The sequence below is a fragment of the Natator depressus genome, chromosome 1, assembly GCF_965152275.1.
Source record: "Natator depressus isolate rNatDep1 chromosome 1, rNatDep2.hap1, whole genome shotgun sequence".
NCBI lineage: Eukaryota > Metazoa > Chordata > Testudines > Cheloniidae > Natator > Natator depressus.
Genome location: NC_134234.1, coordinates 299743789 through 299755896, shown reverse-complemented (window position 1 = coordinate 299755896; position 12108 = coordinate 299743789). Strand labels below are relative to the sequence as shown.

Genomic DNA, 12108 nt, shown 5'->3' with positions numbered 1-12108 from the left:
ACTATGTTAAAACCCACAAGAAGTTTAAAAAATCAAATATAATTATATTTCAAAATATAAATATGATCAATTATTTCCTGATACAGAAGTGATACTCACTACATTTAAACTATTTGGACGGAGATATAGCTAGGCCTCAGAAATGTTGTACAATCCTTATTCTAACTTCATATTAATAATGACAGGTTTCAGAGTAGCAGCCGTGTTAGTCTGTATTCGCAAAAAGAAAAGGAGTACTTGTGGCACCTTAGAGACTAACAAATTTAATAATGGACACCCACGTATATTAAGATAAAAACTAAAATCTGTTAACTTTAAAGTAGTAGACGCCATATTTCTACACTTACAGTAAAGGATCTTCTTTATCAAGTTGAAAAGTACAAAAACTCAGAAGGTTTATTCTTCCTGATGTGTTTATTCAGTTCCCATTGAGGCAAGTGAGGATCCTGCATATGGAAGGGTAAGGAGACTCTTTTATGCCTTTCTAAGACACACATTGGTATCTCAATTTTCCCACAGACCCGTGTATGGGTTGTCAGGCACATGGTTACCAGAGTACGCTGAACACAACACAAAAGCTATGGATCCCACTTGTAGAAGGGGTTTTTATTCCCACAAGGTTTAGCAGAGTAAGCCAGTAAGATAGTCATTGGGAAACTCCAACTTCTCTCCATACTGGAGATGGTCTCACTAGAGATAACAACACCTGGTGTATGTTCCATAAATGCATCTGGAAAATAAACTATGGGTCTCAAACAGAGCTTTCTTTCAGACAAATGGGTTTTACTGAAAACTCCATTCATTTGTGTGAATGAATAAATAGGAAAGACTGTGGCTTTCAGTGATTATGGTTAATGTCGCCCCAACCTTGAATTTCCTTAGTCACAAACACTTATACTCTTCCTCACCCAAATGCTTCATTAAGTGTAGGGTGCTTTGAATTATCAACAGCTCTGTGGGGAATTAGAATTTCTACTACCCATTATGAATTTAATATTTATTGTGAAATATTCATCATATATTTGTAAAAAAAATAGATAACCCACCAAAATTAGTTAATTGCTTGCCTGATCTGTAACTGTATAACTAGTGTATGATATAAATCCTGCTACTTGTATGGCCTCACATATCTGGTAGGTCACACTTCATGTACCACCATGAGAATACCAACACACTGCTATGCACAGTAGGACCCAGAAGCAGTCAAGTTGTTAATAACAGTGTTGAACTGCCATAGACTTAAGGGTGCTGGAGTAAGGGCTGTAAAGTGAGAAAATTTATTTCTTTAAGAATCATGTGCTGAAGTGACCAGCAAAAGAAAAAACAACAACAAAAAGTTGGCGGGAAACTTCTCCAGTTTATTGCTTCTTAATGATTAGGCTTGGCAGAATTTGTTTTTTCTTTTTACTTTTTTAATAATTTTGATGGATACTATCAATGTTTATTTTTAAGTATTTTTTTCATTTTAAATTTTCAAAGTAGCACAAAATTATGGGTTTTAAACATTGCCCATCCCCGACTTTTATTGATTTAAAATTTCACAGTTATAAGAAATTATGGGGGTAGCATCAGACAAGAATTATTTAATGACAGTAGAGGTTCAGATTCAAAAAGTTTAAGTTTTATAACCGTTAAAACACGTCAACATCACATGTCAAAATATACAAAGTATAGATCTTTAAATCAAATTCTAGTAAGTTTTCAAACAGCATTTTTATTATTTTGCCTATCTGTTCATTTATTATTTATACAAATTATTGTCCACGGAAATATGTTTTCATTGGTTTGTGAAGGTTCAGTGAAATCGAAGTTTACCAGCATTTAGTGATAAAAAATCTTATTGTTCCAAGACTACTAATGACGTATATAAAAGCTTGAAAGGTTTCTGGCAATAAAACAAAGTAATGTGGGTGTTTTGCTTGTGGTTCTTTTACATTAGCAAATCAGGTCTTGTTTATGGGGAAGATTCTGCAGTCTATGGCAGTGGTCTCCAAACTGTGGAGTGTGCCCCCCACGGGAGTGGTGTGGAGGAACATTTGGGCCAGCCCCCATGGAGGCAGAGAGGGAGTGCCACCCAGTCCCTCTCTGTCACCAGCTCTGCTCCTGGCCCTCGCACCGACCATGGCCCCACTCCTGGCTATGTTCCGCTCCCAGTCATGGTCCCAGCTGCAGTGCAAGCCCCGCTTGCAGCCATCATTCTGCTCCTGGCCCCAACCACAGAGCCACTTCCAGCCCCAGCTCCTGACTGCATCTCTGGCCCTGCTCCCCGCCCCAGCTCCCCACCACAGATCTGGCCCCAGCCCAGCTCCCAACCGCAGCTTCCGGGGTGCGCGGAGAAGATAAGGGGTGGGGCATGAGCAAAAAAATGTGGGGACCACTGGCCTATGGTGTCTGCAGAACCAGTGAAATGATGACATCATCCCAACAAATGGGAGGGGAGTTTTAGTTAGACTGTTCAAAACGCTTTGCTTTTTCTTGGTTTTTGTTAGCAACTATTTATCTCCAATATCTCATGAGCACTTGATTGAAAAGATGTCTTTGACAAAGTATCAATAGTTTCCTCTTCAACCAAAGTGCAATAGCTCATAATAAGCATCTGAGACATGCAAGAGGTCTTCCAGTAAAATAAAGGGAGACGAGAGTTGACATGCCTGATATTTCAAAAGGAAAAACAAAGCAACATTTTTTAATATGAAGATAAAAAAAACCCTTTAGAGGCCTTCATTACATTAATTTCACTGAAAACTCCCTTGATTATCAAAATAATTCAATGTCTTGCAATACAAAACAGTCACCTTTCAGGTACAGGGTGGCAGCCAACCATCCTACAGAACCCAATAGTGAGGACAGGCCTTGAAAAATCCACTCTCCCTCTCACCAAGAGTGAGTGGAGATGAGCTGGTACCACAAAAGTGACTGGGAACTTTTCTCTGAAAACATGGCTAACATTATGGCTGAAACATAACCTTCCAAAAGTGAATCAGTGCGGACTGATACAGTGCCGTCTTCCTGAGTCTGTGGACAGAAAGCTCCAATGACTCTAGTGCTGTTCAATGCTTTGCCAAGCAGCAAAAGAGTGAAACAAACAAGACTGATTAGTTTCACCACTGCTATTCAGAACCCTATACATATCAGATGAACTATCAAAAATCACCTCAATTTCAGGCTGCTCCAGCATCTCAGACAGCAACCATAGTCAGTCCTGGGAGATAACCCCCCAGAAAGGAGGCTTGGGGGAGAGGTAGAATGGTGGAGACATCTATCGCATTCCATAATAGTCAAAAGGCTCTTGAAAGGGTGTCAAACAGTAGAGAAACTTTCTACCCTTCACAACTGCTGTGAAGTTTTGTGGGAGAAATTAAAGAGTAGAGATTTACACTCCTCCTCTCCCCTCCACCACCACACCTCTACCTAGCAGAGGCCAAACAGGCTTTAGGGGATAGAAAATGCACAGACAGAATTCCCTCTCACTTCCAGCAGCTAGAAAAAGGAGTAGTATGTATTTGATAACTACTAGGTAGGGGCTGATTGGAAAGATGGAGCCCCAAGCTCCAGACAAAGAGGAACTGATCACAGAAGTAAAAAGTAAAGAAGAACTGATCATGGAACTAACAATAAATGGTAAATTAGTTAAAAGGGAGGGATAATAACTTGGTCACATTTATATTGTGGAAGCAGAATACAGTCCAGACCAGTGAGATCCAGACCAGTGAGATCGATCGATCTACCTACCTATCCTCAGTACTTTAAAAGTGCAAATTTCATGAAGTTGAAGAAAACAATTACAAGCCAAATCAGCTGAGAGAAAGAATTCAATCAGAAACATGTAAATGACAACTGGGAATTGTTTAAGAACACTTTACTAAATGCCCCAAAAGCCACAATTGAAGAAGGCCATATTGGTTAAAAAAAATGCCCTGATTTAGAGGGGAAGTGACGGCTGCAGTTAAAAATAAATACATACATACATAAATAACACAAGGGAAAAAAGAGGAAGTTGATAGTAACGAATATCATTTAGAAGCTAGGAATTGTAGAAAACTGATAAGGGACACATGGAGAAATCTATGGCCAGAAGAATTAACGACAATAAGAGGGAGTTTTGAAAGTATATTATTAACAAAGAGAATCCTAACAATTGTATTGGTACATTACGAGATGGAAATGGTAGAATTATCAATAATAATGCAGAAAAGATAGAAGTGTTCATTAAATATTTCTGTTCTGTATAGGGGGAAAAAACAGATGATGTAGTCATATCATTTGATAACACTCTTTCCATCCCACTAGTGTCTCAAGAGGATGTTAAAGATTAGACATTTTTAAACCAGCAGGGCTGGAAAACTTGCATCCAAGAGTTTTAAAAGAGCTGGCTGTAGAGCTTACTGGACTATTAATATTGATTTTCAATGAGTCTTGGAAGAGTGGGAAGAAAGCTACTATTGTGCCAGTATTTAAAAAGGGAAACAGGATGACAAAGGTGATTACAGACCTGTCAGTCTGATATCAAGCCCAGGCAAGATAATGTAGAGGCTGATACAGGATTTGATTAAATAAAGAATTAAAGGAGGGTAGTGTAATTAATGCCAATCAACATGGGTTTACAGGAAAGAGATCCTGTCAAACTAACTTGATATCTCCTTTTGATGAGATTAGAAGTTTGGTTGATAAAGTTAACAGTGTTGATATAATATACTTAGACTTCTGTAAGGATTTGAATTGGTACCACATGACATTTTGATTAAAACATAAAAAAGATGTAAAATTAACATGTCACACATTAAATGGATAAAAAGCTGGCTAAATGATAGGTCTCAAAATATAACTGTAAATGGGGAATAATCATTGAACAAGTGTATTTCTAGTGGGGTCCTGCAGGTATCGGTTCTTGGCCCTACAATATTTAAATATGTCTATATATGACCTGGGAGAAAACAAAATCACCACTGATAACTAATGACACAAAAATTACAGATGACAAAAATTCAGGGAGTCGTAAATAACAAAGAGGACAGGTCATTGATACAAAGAAAACTGAATTGCTTGGTAAACTGGGTGCAAGCAAACAATACGCATTTTAATATGGCAAAAAGTAAATGTACATATGGAATAAAGAATGTACGATATACTTACCCAATAGGGAAGTCTATCCTGGGAAGCAACGACTCTAAAAAAGATTTTAGGGTTGTGGTGGATAATCAACTTAACATGAGCTCCCAATATGATCCTATGGCCAAAAGGGCTAATGCAATCCTTGGATGAACAAACAAGGGAATCTTGAGTAGGCGTAAAGAGTTTATTTTACCTCTGCAGTTGCCACTGGTGCACCCAGTGCTGGAATACTGTGTCCAGTTCTGTTACCCACAATACAAGAAGGATGTTGATAAATTGGGGTTCAGAGAAGAACCACAAGAACGATTAAAGGATTAGAAAACATGCCTTATAGTGGTAGAACCAAGGAGCTCAATCTCTTTAGCTCAACAAAAAGAAGGTGATGGAGTGACTTGATTACAGTCTAGAATTACCTACGTGGGGAACAAATATTTGATAATGAGCTCTCCAATCTAGCAGACAAAGGTATAGCACAATCCAATGGCTGGAAGTTGACGCTAGATAAATTCAGACTAGAAATAAGGTGTAAATTTTTAATGATGAGAGTAATTAACCACTGGAACAACTTAAGAGTCACAGTAGAGTCTCCATCACTGACAATTTTAAATCAAGATTGGATGCTTTTTTAAAAGATATGCTATAGGAATTTATTTTGGAGAACGTCTCTGGCCTGTGTTATACAGAAGGTCCCACTAGATGATCACAATGGTCCCCTTTGGCCTTGGAGTCTATAAAAAAAAAGAAGAAGAACCCAAGGACAGCAGCCTGATAAAAATCCCAGTACATTCCCACAACCCAGCAGCTACGGGAAGGGCTTGGGCAGCATTGCCTCTGGTGGAGATCTTCACTATCATCTTGATCTACCTCTGGTTACTGGAATTACTCCTCCACTTGCAGATGTCTTGTGACTTTTTCCTAACACTGACAGAGAGTACAGAATGTTTTGCCCAAAGATACTTCCACAACCTTTCACCTTATTAAAACTACCATGCAATGTTCTACAACCACCAGAATAAACTGAATTCTGATTCTGATAATCTTATTCAACCAAAAGCCCTGTCATCTTCTCACACACAAAATGAATCTCTATCCACTCCCCTCCACCGAGATATGACATAGCCCTTCACAAAAGGTGTTGAGTCTCCTTCCCCTGACTTAACAGCCTCATATCCTCGCCAAGAGCTCCATGTCATAGCTCTTGATTCAACCTGCTGGCACCGTGTTAGCTTCATATCCATGGATCAGTAATCAGGTTCCATCAGAAAGGAGGAAGAGGAAGTCTAAGAGGATTGGAGGTTATTGCACCCTACATGTTTCACACCTCCCAAAGACCAGAAAACTTCCCTTTCCCAGAAACTTCTTCCCAGTCACCTCTCAAAGCCTGTTGCTGTCACATTCACCTTGGAGTCCACCTAGTTTCCAAATGTAAAATCCTTCTTAAACAGCTAATTTCTAAAGGAAAACATCTAAGACATCTGAATACATATGTTTTCCTCGAAATAACCAAAGCCAGCCACTCCAGTGCCAACAAAAATAAAATCACTATTTTAGTGAGGCCCACAAAAACAATGATTTGAGCTCCCTCTGCAGGCTTGACATCTGTAATTAACTAAGAGACCCTTTTCCCAAGGCTGTGTAGAATCTTTGGAGAATGATGATGTGCAGAAACAAAAATGTTTTGACAGGGTTTGGCACAAGAGTAGTTGAAATTGTCATTGTTATTGTTGTTAAAGTTAAGACATTTGGGCCAAATTTTGGCCTAGCATAAGCAGGTGTCCTCCACTGAAGTCAAAGGAGCATTACACATTTACCCCAGCTCTAAATTTGGTTTGGTAAATTTAGCTTCATTGAAATGACAATTAAAATTAAATTAAAATAAATCCCTGTTAGCTACTTGGAAAAGGTTAAAATCGGGGGGGGGGGGGGAGGGAGGAATGGCAACATTTTATTCTACAGAATCTGAGTATTACCAACGCAGACTTGAAAGATTAACCTTTTAACTTTACTGGTACAAAGTATATTACGCTGCTGCATTAAGGTTCATGTTGATTTAGCAGTACAGAGTATACAGACTATTAAATTCACAAAGGGCCCAATCTTAGAGCCAGAACTGCGCACTCAAACCCTTATCTTAACATTAAAAGTTGGCCTACACGGCACACTACTGATGACAGCATGTAAGGTATATGTAGCTGCATGCTGCAGTGAAAGACAGACTGCATGCACACTGTGGAGTGTAGCTACATGTGGCAGTGAAAGGTTCTGGCAGGAAGGACACAGCAGGGAAAGGCTCCGGCAACAGGGAGCTGCCAGAGCCTTTCCCCGCTGCCTCTCCCTTCCGGAGTTTTTCCCCACTGCTGAAGTCAGTGTAGACAGGAGAGGAACTGCTTGGGGAGTAAAGAGCCCTATAGGGTATGTAATTTTAAGGTTCAGGCTTGTCTTTACTCACCTAAGCAGTGCCTTACCATCTACCTTATTTAAACTCATGCAGTGTATGTGCTCTACATGTCACCGTAAGTAGTGTGCAGTGTAGACGTATCCTAAGTTTCACTAGAATCAGAATCCCACTGAAGTCAATGATATTCCAGGCAGGAATAGGAGTCCGGGAGCATAGATCTGTTTGAGGCTTCAGGGACAAACATTAAGAAAAATTTCCTTTTTCTAACTGACTTATCTTGCTTCTATATCTTATAAAGATAAAACTGGAGATTTACAATTCACATATGATTTAGGAAAAGCTATTCAGACAGTGCATTGTTCTGAATTAAAAAAACAAGAGAAAAAAATCTTTCATAAACAAAACAGCTTTATAAAATTAAAAGTGTGGCCTTAAATCTGCTTGACAGTAATATTCTTCCTCCTGTCCTAACTCTCATTGTTTTCCAAGCCTTATGTACTCCTGGCCCTGTGTTCAGATATGGGACAAGCTATGGGAACACAATGCACTAATGTGACAAAGGACTTCTATCGCAGCCAAAGACTTGACAGACAGCAGGCATAAAAGAGAATAATGGAATATAGCAATGAGAAAGACCGAACAGTTAATTTAGTCCAATGCAAGATAGTCCCTTATTGTACATTTACGAGTGGTGACTCCACCCAAATTTTAAAGTGCCAAGCTATAGAGTTTCCACTACATCCTTTAGGAGTCTGTGCCACATTGAAATTTTTCACTGTCAGCAAAATGTTACTAATATGCAGCCTATATTTTCCCTTTCTTAATTTGAACTGATTGCTTCTAATTACATCCCCTTTTCCTAGGCTAAGTAACTCCTCTCCATCTTTGAGGTCTATATAGTCAAATATTTGTTCTAATATTTATATAGAGGAATATATATTCCTCTTTTATTTGTACCATAGCCACTTAGATGCCACTATTCTATTTTATTCAGCATATTTAGATTCTTGTACTGCACCCATCACCAAGGTATTGGAGCATCTGTCCAACCTCTACCATGGTAACAGGGTCCTTAAACATGCAAAAGATAATCTAACTATATACATACTTATTATCTCCTGTAATCTTTCTCCACATATCAATCCCCCCCTCACCCCGTAATAAACTTCCATGTTGCCTTCCATGGATCATGAACATTTTTGTAAAGTGGGGCCTAGAATTGAATGGAATGTTTTACATGCATTTATACCAGTAATATAAATAGGGACCATTAACTACTAGTCCTGTGACTTGATACCTCTGTTATTATTAGGGTGACCAGATGAAACAGGCAAAATATTGGGACACATGGGGGAAGCAAAAAAATAAAATAAAGTGGCCGGAGCGGAGTTGCCGAAGCAAAAAAAAAAAAAAAAAAGCACCCGGAGCGGCCAAAGCCGCAATATCGGGACAAATGGTGTCCTGACCGTGCATCGGTTGGAACGTGGGACAAAGAACTAAAAATCGGGACATCTGGTCACCCTAGTTATTATTATTATTGCTACTACAATTATTGATAACTAGCTCTTATATAACGTTTCACCAGCAGATCTCAAAGCACTTTACAAAAATGGGCAGTATCATTATCCATCATTTTTACAGGTGGGGAAACTAAGGAACCGAGAGGGGAAGTGACTTGCCCAACATCACCCAGAGGGACAGTGGCAGAGCTGGAAATAGAACTAGATCTCCCAAGTCCCAATCCAGTGCTCTATCCACTATGCCACTGTGTCTGTGTCATTGCAGGCTAATGGCTAACTTTCTACCACCCCTATATCTCTTTTGGCCATGTTTCTGTGGTTTGGCCATGTTTCTGTGGTTCAATTCAGTTGCCTGTAAGTTGCATTCAGTTGTCTGTAAGCAAGAAGAATCTCATTTTCTACTCATGTTTTTACTCTCTCTGTTGTAATCTATTTAGGTACTCAGATGCTACAGTGACTGACACACTATAAAAACTTGGATGGACCATATCAGACAGATTAAATAGATAGTTTCTGGGCCCAATTAAGTGGTGAGACAGAGCATCCTCAGCTTCCCACCCCTACACACAAAATATATTTGTGCATTCTCATATTGAATGCTTTTCTTGGTACACTTCTGCTTTAACATTCACAGTTCTCAACTCCTCCCAATTTAGTATCATCTTAAAATTTCATTAACATGTCATTTAGTCGCTATTCTAGGTCATGAATGAAAATATTTAATAAGACCACACCTAAGAGAAGTCTCTGTAATACACCACTATGCAACTTGATAGTTTGCCATTTAAGCATGACCCTATGCTTACAATCCTTCTGCCAGATTTCAATCTATATAATCATATTCATATCTAAGGTGATTTAAAATATTTTTGAGAGATAATTCTTTTAAAACCTTCTCCTTCTCCCACGCCCCTCTCACTGGATCTGTAATTCTGTCAAAAAAGCAATCGAGTTTATCTCACAAAATATATGTGCCTAAGTCACTTTTGAAAATAGGACTTAGACATTTTTGAACATTTTACCCCTATTCTTTACAAACCACTCCGGCTTTACTATGGTTATTTTTGTCTAGCTATTAAGATTTTTTCTTCTTAATATTTATTCCATTATTTTACAAGTAGTATAAAACATTGCCAACACAAGTGAGTATCAAAGAAACTGCAACTTGTATAGATTCAATAATAGTTTTAATGATTTAATTATTATTTCCTGGCTCAGATACTGGCAGTCAGTGACAGCCTTATATGTCAGGCAATCTGCAAACAACCACCCCAGCAAACTGTTCCAGCCATATAACACTGTTCATTAAAATCTGTGAACCTGGTATCCATTTTTAAACTAAGCCCAGAAAAAAAAGTGTTCCTCCTCCCTGAAGGTGACTCTCTTATCCTTAGACTGTCCAGTTTCCATTGTGCCAGTTCTCATAACTCCTTCATCCACACTTGCCAATCATCATCCTTGTGGAAAATTTGAATCCCAATCCTCATTCACTCTTGTGGCCCCCAAAACATGAGCCATCCTAACTACTTAGATATAATAGTATCTCAGGCTAGATCCACAAAGATGCTTAAGTGCCTAACTACCATTGTAGGTGTCTAAAATGTTAAAAATTTAGGCAACACTGACACCCTCAAAACCCCCACTCAACTGCCGCCTAATCCTGTAGGCTCCTAAAATCTCTAGGTACCTAAATTTCTGCTGCTAAAGTCACCTGGGTGCCAAAGTTTCCACTCCACAGCATGCACAAAGCCACGTAAGTCCTGATGTTTCGCACCCTAGTTCACATCTGAGCCCCAGTAGGATTTTCAAACGAGGCATTCCCCCACCTATCTTGGCCAATCCAGTAAGCATGCCCAGACAGGCTGACCTAGCAGGAGAGGGTTCATGGCTATGTCTCCCAAGTGGAGAAAGACTCTTCCTTCCAACCTAGAGTTAGGTGCCCAATTGCTTTTAAATGGTGGGTCTTAGCCACACCCCTCTCCTCCGTTTTTCTAACTGCTAGTGTAGGCAGTTCCCCACTCAGCTTGCTGGCTTCTGTGAATCCCTTTCTTAGGCATATAACTCTCCCCATGCATTGCGTAGGGAGCCTGAGTGACTAACACAGGGCTCCCGCTTCCACTGGGCACCAGGGCATCTAAAAGTTAGGTGCTGCAATCCTCAGCATTGCCAGATCAAGTCCTTTTGAGGATCTAGCCCTCAGTTCCTCTGCCACAGGGAATGAATCCTCATTATACTTAAAACATTTTAAATGTATAAAAATGCAGGTGACTATGATCCATATTCAGTGTTCCAGATGAAGCTTAGACAATAAGGCACAAGGACAGGCCTAATGCAAGCAGGTTTAACTTCACTAAAGAGCAGTAAGCCTTAAGCTAGATGCAAGTTTGGTCCTAAGAAATATAGTGTTTGACAAGGCAAATAAAAATATGACTAAGTACACAGCTCCTGGCAGCGCATGTAAATCATAATCCCATTTTAAGGCCTGATTCAGCAAGGTACTTAATGCACATTCGCAAATTTAACCCACTAGTTTCAGTGTGAGGTCTGACTGGGGTCCTTAAAGTTATGCCAGTGTTCAAGAACCATGATGAACAGAAGCCTTAATGAACCTTTCAGAAGTTATTTCAGTTAACTGATAAGCATGTTACTAGTTTAAGCTATCTATGTAAGATATATCTATGTAAATATATTAGTGGCTCTTTGTTTCTTGCACTTTGTAGACTTGCATCTGGGCAGGGGGTTAGATTAGATGACCATTGTGGTCCCTTCTTACCCTATGGTTCTATGATTCCCCTTCTGAATGTCTTAGTCCATGGTTCTCAAAGTTTCTGCAGACCATTTGAGCTCCAACAGATCATAGTTTCACCACTGAATCTGCCAGACAGTCTGGAATCATCTGTGACACCATCTTCTTGCTCATCTGAAGACTCTGTAGGAGAAATGGGAATCTCTTTTGGACCTCTTTTGGACTGGGTATTCAGTACTGCCCAGCTCACATGAGCACTGCATAGACACCAGATCTGACTTCTTCTGAATTGCAAAGGGCAGATCTTGCTGTGCACAGAAGCTCAAAAGCGG

General features: G+C 39.4%; 1 protein-coding gene across 10 annotated transcripts in view; it reads right to left on the bottom strand.

The window, feature by feature from the left end:
* FOXP2 (forkhead box P2) overlaps positions 1–12108 on the bottom strand; it is a 554228-nt gene that overhangs the window by 246984 nt on the left and 295136 nt on the right. For 2 of the 10 annotated variants that reach the window (XM_074942274.1, XM_074942271.1), the window contains one exon: positions 11804–11959. The exons of the other annotated variants lie outside the window; for them this stretch is intronic. The gene's annotated coding sequence lies outside the window, so the exon portion shown is untranslated. The remainder of the gene's footprint in view (positions 1–11803; positions 11960–12108) is intronic. 10 annotated transcript variants of the gene reach the window in all.